Below are 12,376 nucleotides of genomic sequence, written 5' to 3' on the forward strand. Positions count from 1 at the left end.
GTATATGCACACATAGTGTACTTAGTGGTTTAGTTTGAATTTCGCGCAAAGCTACACGAGGGCCGTCCCTAATTTTGCAGTGAAAGACTATATGGAAGGCAGCTAGTTATCATCACCCACCGTTAATTCTCGGGCTACTCTTTTACCTACGAATAGTGGGATTGGCAGTTATATTATAACGCCCCCACGACCCTCAGATTAAGCACCCTTAATTTTCTTAAAGTTTCATCACAAAATTCAGTATTAAGTAAATGAAATAATGTTCCTAATGAAAGACAATGAAAGTATCGGCATGGGCTAACTGTCAAAGTTATAATTAGTATTTCCTAACCCATGTCAGCTCAACAGTGTAGGATCTGAACAGTCTCAATTCCATTTCCTTCATATTAGAACATGGAAACTATGTGGTAACCATATGGTAAGCTAAGGATGAAGGCGGATCCAAGAGTTTGGCGTGCGAGTGTGTGTATGTTTCTGTAGGGGCAACAGAGAGCAGCACAACCACAGGTACCTAGTCAAATGAAAACCCAATGAACTAGGGGGTCGGGAAGTCTTCGTGTTCCTTGTGAACATGTTCTATGTGCAAGTATGCACATAAGTTCACGTTAAGTCTGTATCTAGTTCATAATTGTGACTGAGCAATATTACTACTCTTAGCCTATGTGCTCAGCTGAACCGTTGACCAATTAAGCTCAATCAACATCTACATTTAAATATGTATTTTCAGTATTTGAGATCAAATTCTAGCCACTGTCAGTCACTGAACTTCGACCTGACCTGAACAAGTGTTCCAGTTTTCGATATTATTTCTCTACTTCACTGCGATGATATATTCATCATCAAGTTATGAAGCCTTAAACTTCTCCAGGATACTCAAGACTTCTTCTGCAGCGAAGGGGCATGAAGTCGTCAAAGAAATAAAGATATTACTAGTGAGTATTTATTTTCTTGAGATGGCCCATAGATGACGCTACCATCATTATTGAGTGGATTTAAGCGTGAATATGCATTGCAACTTTCCGTCAACGTTTCTAAACATAATTATAGTCACTGTAACTAATTATTTTCACGCGCGGTGTTGAATAGTGGACAAAGGTTTCGGACACCCTGTTGGAAAAAGCAGGCAACTATCACGTTGTTTTCTCTTCCTTCAAACCAAATTCCCGCTACGGTTAGTTTTTGTTTGTTTGTTTTTTAATGCCAGTGCAACAGACTTGGGACAGTTTGCTGCATCAATAAATGGATTGGCACTGATGTATCTAAGGGCTAAGCTGTCTGCAATAGTTTCTGAAGTCCTGGATGCCCCTGTGAAGTACAGAGAAGTCTCCAGCATCAGATCCAGGAAGAATCTGGACATAGAGCTCCCAAGTTACCCAAGATGGTCACGAACAAACCAACATTATAACTGATTCCAATTATTATTAGCAGGAGATGGCAGCTGATTAGACGGAGAAATGGGTCTTCTGTGAGTGGAAAGAAGCTCAACAAAGGTGAAGGACCACACTTCTATCAGGATACAAGGAGAAGGTCTGCCACCTGTGGGTCAGACTAGCTGAAGTCAAGATAAACCTGATGCAGATATCCATGGCAGCCAATTGAAAGATGATGGCAACACTAGAGACTCTACTGGTGGGATTAAGGAGACTGAGGTGAAGCCTCAACCATTTTTGAGGTGAGCGTATATTTTGTGTAAACTGAAGTTATTCTAATTTATATTGTAAATTCTGAATTTTATTTCCAATTTTGATAGTTCTCTGTATTTTATATTCATGACTGTGTGTGGAAGATAGAGGCATAATGATTTTGTATTGTTTCTTTTGGATGTTTCGCGAGTGTTTGGAAGTATTTAATTATGAATTGCTTTTTCAATGTTAGAGGGTGTACTATTACTATGCATTTATCTGTGTTATAGGGTTCTTATTGCTAGGCTATGTATATCAATATTTGATTAATACAATTATTTATATTGCACTAATTGCAATGCCCAGAGGGCGTTAAAGAAAATAACACCAGTGTTAGAAAGTCATACGTTTCAATTTAATTACTGCTTTAACTTTTATTAAGACTTACGACTCGTAATCTGAGGGTCGCGGGTTCGAATCCCCGTCACACCAAACATGCCAACTTCCGTCAACTACATCAGATCAGGGAATTTGAGGGCATATCATCTGCTGATGGCGCCCCCCATAACTCGCAACTAAAAAAAAAATTACTAAGATTTAAAGGTTGGATTTAAGCGATATGTTTTGGATGAGGACGTTTCATTGAAGCTTCGCTTTTGGTAAAGGAAGAATGTTATAGAGTATTAATAGGTATTATTCTTTAGCTTTTAATAATATCTTTAATCCTGTACTTCAGCACCTGGCAAGTATGTTCTAACGCAGTGTTACTGTTATTGTGTTAGTACTTGTAAGTTGTAGTAATAGTACTAGTTTACTGATACAAAAAACTATTCTTATAATATTATATTTAATGAGATAGTTCCCACTACAAGTTACAACTTACAAGTAAACCTCTTGACTTAGTCGTTCCTCATTGCCAGCAACTAAAGGTAAGAAAAAAAGAGAAATAAAGGTTGCAAAACCGAAAACTGAAACTTGTTGATGTGAAATTCACTGAAACAAAAGTGAAAGGGTACCAAAGCCATATCCTGGTAGATGTTGAAATTTGAGATTATTACTGATTTTTTCCTTTTCTTTAGAAAAATGAGAAAAGCTATGAAATCATAAAATATATAATGTTTCATGATTATGAATTAATTAGAGTGGACACATTCAAAAATAGTTTCAAAAGAAACATTTGCAGGGCTGGCAATTTTTAGAAATATGCTTGAGTAAGACTTTTGAAAAAGTAAAATTTTAGTGTGCTATCACAATACAAGCAGTGATAAATTTAATTTGGAAATTGCCTGTTATGGCTAAACTGAAATCATGCAGTCTAACTTTTACTAACTTACTTTTTTTTCCTCCCTGTATCTGCACGTATATATAACACACTACAGAAATATCTAGTTTTCTAGTAACATCAATGTTAAACATAACGAGAAAAACTTGGAAGGTTTGAGTAGGATGACGTCAACAATATTATGAAAGCCTAGTATAACAATTAAACTGCATACACAATGTACAACTCGTACAGAGTTACTAACAAAACTTGTCATAGCTATCGCTTTTAAAATAATTAACTTTTAACACTTGTTATTAAAACTAAATAATCATTAAATATTAAGTCACAAAATAATAACTTTTAAACTGAATAGTCTTGTATATCCAACACATTCAATTTTGGCTTATATTGCAAAAAACCAAAAATTTATGCCTTTCTGGCCTTCAGAATACTGGGTGATCACTGGCCAAGGTTAGACATTGCATTTCCTGACCAGCTTGTAACCATAACAGTTTTTTATAAAAGTCTAAACATATATAGAAGCTTGTATTAAAAAAAAGGTAAGCATTGTCATTTATAGTTGGGTAATGTACTGAAATCCAACTGTGTAGTTTAATATGTATGGTTTGGCTGCATAAAAATTGATTTATCTTGCTCATTGTTTAAATTTTTAAAGGTGATGTTTTAACTGCTTATTTATCATGATACTTTGGATAGAAACTAAATATTTGACTATTATGATATGTTTAGTTAGTTTTCTTGTATGATATGTGTATTCAATGTGTGCTGCATAACTTAAATTGTTTGGATAATAAGTGGTAATTCAATCTTCAAATAAAGGATACTTTTATCTGATTCTATAAAAAAAAAAAGGAAAAAATTACTGCTTAGCCCAGGCCTCACAAATCCCAGGTGCCAGGTTGCCATGGCAACTAAAAATTTTATTGTGTTGCCTGGTATTTTCTCCCATTTTATTTGTGCGTAGGGCTGTGCTAAATAGAATTCGAATCTAGAACAGTTCTGGACTCTTGGGAATCTATTTTAGTGTTTTTTTTTATCCTAAATTGAACTTTGTTTCTTGTGTTTTAATGGTGGATTCAGCATATTGTTTTTTGCAGGAATGAAGCACTGTCGTTGCACAACACATTACTAATTTTGCACCATTTTGTTTTTGTTCTTTCTCACAATTCAACCAAACAGTGCACATGTTTAAACTCAGACAGAACCAAAGGCAGTTATTTCAGGCAATATTATTAGGTGGTTGTTGATATCATGTGATCGTCAACATGTAATCGTTGCTATGAAAGTAAATAAATATACATAGCTCTCATTTCCCAGTTCAAACAGCAGTAAAGTTAGGTTAGGCACACCTGGCTCCTGAAGGTTTGGGCTGGCTCCTAGATCTGAAAATATTTATCGAGGCCTGGTTTAGCCGTATTTCAACTCTACCCAAAAATTTAGGGTTCTAATATGAGGAAAAACAAGTAATTTTTATAGACTTGCTCCATTTTCTGAGGATTAGTTGGATTAAAGATTTTTGTTTTAAAAACACCAAATGTTGGCTTTTGGTAATTTGAACTGATGGTTGTTTTTATGGTTTTTTGTACAATTAATATTAAATATGCAACAGTTTTCATAAAATTATGTATGGTTACATATATATTTATGTTATACATATACAAGTTTTCTTTTACTTATTTACTAGTGACAGTGAGAAGAAGAAACAAGTAGACTGGATATTTGTTTGTTACAAATTTCATAGATTATGAGTACATAGATTTTTTCTTTTAGGTTTTGTGATGCATTTATCATGAGAGCTGTTTGATTTGTATTATTTAAAAAAATTTTTTGGATATTTACACACATACTTACTGTTTTAAAAACATTGGTATGAAATTAAAGTTGAAAGAAACAGTAGAAATATAACTTAGAATTTTTGCTACGTATAAATCTAAATTTTATAAAATCCTTAGAGGTTTCTATAGGCATGGTATTTGTGAAAACATTGTTTTCTATTTTTTTATAGAATAATTTCATTTGAAGTTTGAAAATGTTTGAATATGGAAGTGACATTGCAGTTCTTCATGGTGCTTTGATTTCAACTAGAAAGCATTATCTAAGCATATCTGGTGTAGATCAGGTAAATAAAGATTAAAGTAGATTCCAACTTGAAAGCTGTATCACTTTGTATTTTCTTAATAATTTTATAGGAGGGATTTAGTGCTTAATGATTAATTGTAATTGACGTGGTGCAAAATGGCTAAAGTGAAAAACAGAGGTCTTCAAGTATAACAAAAGTAATTAAAATCAAACTTCACTGCAAATGTTTCATATTACATTTTAACTGAAGGGCCCAAAGGAAATGTATTGGGGTTGGTGACAATCATTCCAGCAGTTTGTCAATCATACATGTACACAGTGCATTGAGAAGATATGGGAAGTCAGATCTACACATGTATATATTTGCCAGTTCCTCCCCATATCATTTCCCAGGCTTTATAAGGGTACATGCTAGGTTTGGTGACAATTAGTTAAGCAGTTCACCAATCATTCGCTTTAAATTCAGCTTAGGCAGTTATACTATATATATATATATACTAATAATTGTAATAAATAGTATGTTCCATAGAATAATAAAAAGCCATACATGCTTTTGCCAATGATCTGTGATATTCCAGAGAGAATTTAGACTCTCTTTTTACGGCACCTTCATTTACTAGGTTGGCTTCTCATGAGACCAGTTTGGATCAGTTGCTGACTGCTCCTTTTCTTCATTTAGTCAATCGGATGTGTGAGGTTCTGGTACTTTTTCCAGTTGCTTTTGAATCTACTCCTTCCTTGGTGGTGGAAAGGTCTGAGGGCAAATACTTAGTTTTTCCTCCATCAACTGATATTGCAGTTCGTGTGGGAAGATTTACCATTCAGTTACATGAAGGAATAGCTATGCTTTGTGCCTACCACATTTGTTGGAACAACATGCTTTGAGTTACCACTGCCAGGATGTATATTTAGATTCCCAAAGACTTGATCCACTTTTAAAAATATGGAGTTTCAGAATGGAGCCTGTGATCAATTTGAACATATCACAATTTTCTAGGATTTGTCTGACCCTTACAACAGTCTTGAGATATTTATCTTCCTTCCAAATTTTGTCAGAAGCCTCTCAGCAATCCCCGCCTTGGTAAGCTTGTCTTCTTCTGCTCTTTCTTTGGTTTCCTGGCTGGAATGTTGTTGGGACTTATTGGGTAGAGATACCTTGTTGGAGGTTGTTCATCTACTGACTACCGCCCTTCATGCAAGGCTCCCTTTCTTTGTCCCTTCATGTTTGTGGGCATTCCAGAGGCATTAGAATCATGGATTGATGTTGCCTGTTTACATTATTCCTTGTCATTGTTGGCCTCTTGACTGTCTTTAGCTCCTAATGAAAGTCAAGGTACTACCGGGGTCATATGTCTTGACATATGGAATTCCTTTTCCACAGACCCATGGGTACTTGTGTGAGGGTTAATCATTCAGTTCACATCTCCACCACCATTATTCCCCCAACCTGTAGTATTTTCACCTCAAAAAAATCCTTGGAATGTAGGCCTTCATTCCAAAGCTGTCAGATTGTTGTTGATCAAGTGGGTAGTAGAAAGAGTCAATCCAGTTCTTCTATGGTTTTACCCCTCTCTATTTGTAGTGCCCAAGAAAACAGGAGATTGGCATCTGATCATTGAACTTTCTCATCTCAACCAATTTTTAAATCCTCCCAGGTTTGCAATGGAGTAATTTCTCACTTTATGTTGGCATTTCTCACCAGGTCTGTGGATGAGCAAGTTCGATGTTGCTGATGCATATCTCCACATTTTGTACACAAGGGTAAGGTTCTGCAGCTCAGGGTTCTGCCCTTTGGACTAGCATCTGCACCGTATGTGTTCAGCAGAATTGTATGAGCTTTCTCTCATCACCTTCATTCTTTGGGCCTGTGCACACACCGTGATATAGCTACTCTTGGCACTGTCTCGTTAGTTGGTGGAAATTGTCCATTTGGGTGTCTTTCTCAATACGTATTTAAGTCAGGCTCAGCCGACTCCCATCTGGCTCCGTGCTATGGAATGGGCAGTCAGACTCTTATTTACATCTCCAACTGTGCAGATGGCTCACTCTCTTTTGGGGATGTGGGCATCCTTCAAATCTCTAATTTCTTTGGGATGAGCACACATGTGATCCATTCAGTGGTTGCTGTATGACCAATGGATTATGAACAGAGATCCACTGGATCACCTATTCTCTTTACTCAGGATCAACATCTTAGATCTCATATGGTGGTTAGATCAGAACAATACTGCAATAGGTGTTCCTCTACGACCCCCTTGGCCCTAGATTCATCTCTTCACAGATGCCTCACTTCAGGAATGGGGTGTGTATATCAATGGTCAGGAATTCCAAGACCTATGGACAAATGATGAATCTTTCTTCCGCATCAATATTTTAGAGCTTCTTGCTGTCAAAAGGGCAATACTTCAAGGTCTAGATCTATTAAGGAAAAACTTGTGCTTCACTCTGACAATTCCATGGTGGTATCTTACATTTCCCATCAAGGGGCACTCGTTCTCGGGAACTTTGTTTTTGAACTTTGGATATTCTCTATTGGGCTCACTCCCATCATATCAGCCTCCTTGCTTGCCATGTTCGGGAGGTGGTGTATTTTATAGTAGATCATCTATCTTGGCCCAATCTAATTCTTCCAACCAAATGGTTGCTACATCATGAGGTTTTCTAGTGGATTTGCTCTCGATTTGGGACACCAATGATCGATGCATTCACCACTGATTGGAATTCTTAACTAAAGCAGTTTTGATCCCCAGTACCTTATCCTCAGGCATTGGTGATAGATGTATTCACTCAGGACTGGAAAGGATTGCATCTCCATGCCTTCCCACCGATTCGTCTGTTACCCAGAGTTCTGGCTATGGTTCGATCCACCCCTTGTCAAGTGCTGTTGGTAGCCCCAGATTAGCTGGCCCAACTATGATTTCCTCTTCTTCAGTAGCTTCAAGAGTACCCACCTCTGCCACTTCCTCTTTGGCCATCTTTGTTGAGGCAACTTTGATCCAACATTATACACCCAGACATTCCAAAGCTCAAGCTTCATGCATGGAAGTTATGCGGTTGGGGTTTAATTTCTAAAATTACCTTGTATTTGTCTCAAGCTTTCCATAGACCCACAATGGACATTTATCAAAGGAATGACACACTTACTGACTATCGTGTCTCATGAGGAATTGAACCCTTTTCACCCAAATGTGCCAACCATATCTTGTTTATTAACCTGTTTGTTTGATAAGGGTCTAGTACTGTCTACTATTGTGTAAGGCAGCTTTATCGACTACATTTTGATACTCTAAACATCGGAAATTATTTGTGTCATCAGTGCTATCTGGCCTTCTCAAATTGTTTCATGTCCTTCATCCCAAAAGGCCTTTTCAATTACTTAACTGGGATATTAAGGTGGCATTACATGCTTTATCTCGACACCTACTTGAGCCATTAGCCTCATGTACCATGTATCACCTTTCCCTTAAAGTGTATTTTTTGTTGTTGCTGGCCTGCAGATGTCGTCAATCACAGTTATTTGCACTGCATGACCACAGGACTCTTTATCTCTCTACTAAGTCCTTCTATACTCAGATAGGTCCTTCCTACCTAAAACTTTGGCAGCCAGGGAAGGAGATAAATCCTTCTCACCAAATCATTTGTCGACTATTTCTCACCTCTGTAACTGCTCGGACCCTGATTGTTTGTTATGTCCAGTCAGGGCCCTGAGGTGTTATGTGGCTCGCACTTACTGCTTTTGAAGTGATAGACATCAACTGTTAATTCAGTTTTGTGTGATTTATCCCTGATTACCTTGATGAGGTGGGTTTGCAAACTGATCCATAGTACTTATTCTGGGCTATCTTTGCATGGAAGGAAACTACAGTGAGTCAATTCTCATCAGATTCGTCACATTTCTATGTCTTACGCTGCTCAATTGAATTGCCTGCTGTAGGACATTGTGTAGGTGGGTATGTGGATTTCTCCCAGTATTTTTATCTCATTATTTGCATGATCTGGCAGTTTCTTCTGCTGAGAGTTTTTGCCTACCCCCTGTGACTGTTTTGACTATATCAGCTAGACTATAAGGAGGGATGAGTATTTTTTCATGCCTCTTGTCTCTCTACTTTAAAGGGTCCACTTTCTCCTTGTAATTCCAAATGTAGTGTGGTCCCATTCTGGGTCCTTGGTTGAGCACAGTTGTTCTGCATTCTCCCCTAATTCTGGGGGTATGTGGGATGTACCTTGCCCACACAGTTGGGGAGTAAAGATGAATGTTCATAATTCCAGACTGGATGAGTTCTGTTTCCTATGGTTGAGTAAGACATACATGATCCCATCATTCCGATCTTGGGGTGTTGCTTTTCGGGCTTCTTCAGGTGGAGGATCACTCGTACAATTTCACACATGATACAGGAACTAAGTTCGGGGTGAAGAGCATACGTGTTCTCAATGTAGTGCTGTTCCCCCACTAGGGTGCCAATCTTCTATTGACACACCCACGATCTATGCAGATGCTTTCTGTATGGATAATGCTCTCACTGGCCCCTCTGCCTTATCAGTATGAGATTCTAGCTATAAGTAGGAGCAGAGGTAAGTATGTTTTGGAAGTTAACATTTTTCTAAATTGAAAATGTAGTTCCAATAATACTTAACTCTGTTCATACCCTCCCACCCTTCCTTCCCACTAAGAGCCAGTGTTAGAAACTGCAATGGAGTCAGTCTTGAAAAAGTGATAAAATTATTTGAATGAGGGGCTTATATAAAGTGTGAGGATAGAGGGTGCATTGATGTAGGTGGAGAGTTTCACAAGATAAATATTGCCAACGGCAATTAAGTGGAGAATAAAAGACTGGAATAAGTGAGAAAAAAAATCAAACAAATGCTTAGATAGGCAAAGGAAGAAACTCTGGCAGATGAGTAACAGCTATAAATGTGAGGGAAGGTAAATATTATTGAAAATACATTTTCAATTTAGGAAAATATTAAATTTCACACCTTTGATCCTATATCTGTAATTCATTAATTAAGAGGAATCTGATAATAAACTTAAGTAGTCAAACTTAACAGATTAAGATGCTTGATTGTCAGCTAATGGGTTAAAATAATTAAATGCACTATTACCTTGGACATTTCTTCTTGGATGGATTTGGACAACTTTAGCTCTTCCATATTTGCCCCCCAGTGACACAGTGGTATGTCTGCGGACTTACAGTGCTAGAAACCAGGATTCGATACCCATGGTTGGCAGAGTACAGATAGCCCATTGTATAGCTTTGTGCTTTAACTACAAAACAAACAAACATCTTCCATATTCTAATTTTATATAATATTATCTCAGACTTTTGGCACTGAAGATAACATAAGCATTTTCACTATATTGCTGGTTATTCCAAGCATGTTGTGTCATTTCATACTATTTTGTTTACTGCCTAGGATATTTGCAGACATTGACTTCCGAGAGTCATTATCACACATTTTATTTTTTAATTTTCACACCTGTTAATTTTTTTAAAGAGTTGTGTGTCTGTTTACATGTTTATTAAAAAACTAAATGGGAATTTTTTGTCATTTTAACACTTTGACTGAAATCTACTTATTGTAAGTAGGTATGCAACTTTCATGAAATTTCTTTATAAAAATAATAGTTGATGAAATAGTTTTAAATTTGACTTGAACAGTCCTACGATTATATACTTTTATGCATAGTTTCATGTATTGATCTATTCACTTATAGTTTATTTTTAATTTTCCTTTCCAATTCTTTGTCTTTTATTCATTATCCCAAGATTCACAATATGTCTCATGTGGTGCTCTGTTGTTATTATGTGCAAGTCTCATGCACAAATTCCAAACACTTATGCTCACACATGTGATTGACACTCTTGCTTAGACATTTTGGTAAGCCAAACAAGTTAAACATATAAAAATCATAAACATTTCAAATATGCATTTTAAAACACAAATAAATACATAATTAATTAAGATATAAATGTAAAACCTAAATGAAGTCTAACTGTTTAGCAAAACTAATACATATAAGGTGAGAAACACTTGCCAAACATTACATACCCCTCAAAAGAACAATGGACTAAGCTTATTTTCTATTTCATACTACAGATCCATGTATAGGTAGAGGTTTCTTCAGGCTATAACTAAATAGTACAAAATCTGCTCTTTCTATTGGTTATAAACATACCATTCAATGTCAAAGTGTCGCTTGACAACATAGCTTTGACTTTGCAAGTCGGCATGGCATACCTTAAACTTAAATATATTAGAATACTAGCTGTACCCAACCACGCGTTGCTGTGGCTCAGTCTGGTTAAATGGAAAAGAGAGAAAAGAGAAAGCGCACGTTTCTAATATGTTTAATTTCACAATGCTTGTGGGTATACAATATTTTTTGTTGTTCCATTGTCTATGCAGATATAGAGATTGTCTGGTTTGCCGACTCTAGAACACGCAACATATAATGGTCCATGTGTGAAGCAAACCGTATCTAGATCTAAACCGCACAATTCTAAAGATTGGCCCTGAGCTTTGTTGATGGTGATTGCAAACACCAATCGACTTGGAAATTGCAATCTCTTAAATTGAAATGGCATATCCGTTGGAATCGTAGGAATGCGAGGAATGAGGACATCTTCACCTTTGAAAGGTCCTGTCAAGATTGTTGCTTCTACAACGCTGCTCATTAATTTTTTTACTGCAAGCCGCGTGCCGTTGCAAAGCTTTGGCTGGTTGATATTTCGCAACATGATAATTGGCACACCGATTTTCAATTGCAGAACGTGCGGTGGCATCCCTGGCAGATTGAGTGAATTCAAAAATTCTGTTGGATAATTAACTGCTTCATCTGCTTCCACAACAGTGTCGACGGACTTGTATGTGACTGCCTCGCTTTGAATGGTAGACTGAATAATATTGTTAAGTTCGTATATGTCTTTGTTCTTGGCCGCAAGAATAGCTTGTTCACTCAGCCAATCCTGATTTTTATAATTGGTTTGAATATTGGGAAATACTTTTTCAACCAATTCTTCTTTTGACGTCACTAAATTGCAGAAGTTATGAGGCAATGAAATTCGTCCTGAGTACAGATCAACCGGCACCTTTTCGTTCCCAATTTCCAGCAATTGATGTGAGAATATCTCAGCTGATCGATCGTTTTGCAGCTGGACATGCATATTTGTAGTTAATTTTAATGTCTTTATGTGTCGCCACAAAGTAGAGTATTTCAGGCAAGCATTTATTTCGTCCACTGGTGTCGATCGAGGAATTAAAGGTAATGTTTGCCTGAAATCTCCTGCAAGCAATATTAATGCGTCCCCAAATGGTCTGATGTTTCCACGCAAATCTTGCAATGATCAATCAAGCGCCTCGAGCAATTTTTTTGTGCGCCATTGTGCAT

At 36.9% G+C, this 12,376-nt stretch overlaps 1 protein-coding gene across 4 annotated transcripts in view; it reads left to right on the top strand.

The window, feature by feature from the left end:
• The first annotated feature begins 1,267 nt into the window (after positions 1-1,267).
• The window catches only part of LOC106467506, a 115,103-nt gene continuing 103,994 nt past the window's right edge, over positions 1,268-12,376 (top strand). The window contains exons 1-2 of one of the 4 annotated variants that reach the window (XR_002612437.1): positions 1,268-1,672; positions 4,913-5,026. The gene's annotated coding sequence lies outside the window, so the exon portion shown is untranslated. Of the gene's footprint in view, positions 1,673-1,994; positions 2,313-2,462; positions 2,552-4,912; positions 5,027-12,376 lie in introns of those variants that run through there. The other 3 variants (XR_002612434.1, XR_002612435.1, XR_002612436.1) reach the window with 3 other exon arrangements.

This window comes from Limulus polyphemus, unplaced genomic scaffold, assembly GCF_000517525.1.
Source record: "Limulus polyphemus unplaced genomic scaffold, Limulus_polyphemus-2.1.2 Scaffold2638, whole genome shotgun sequence".
Classification (NCBI taxonomy): domain Eukaryota; kingdom Metazoa; phylum Arthropoda; class Merostomata; order Xiphosura; family Limulidae; genus Limulus; species Limulus polyphemus.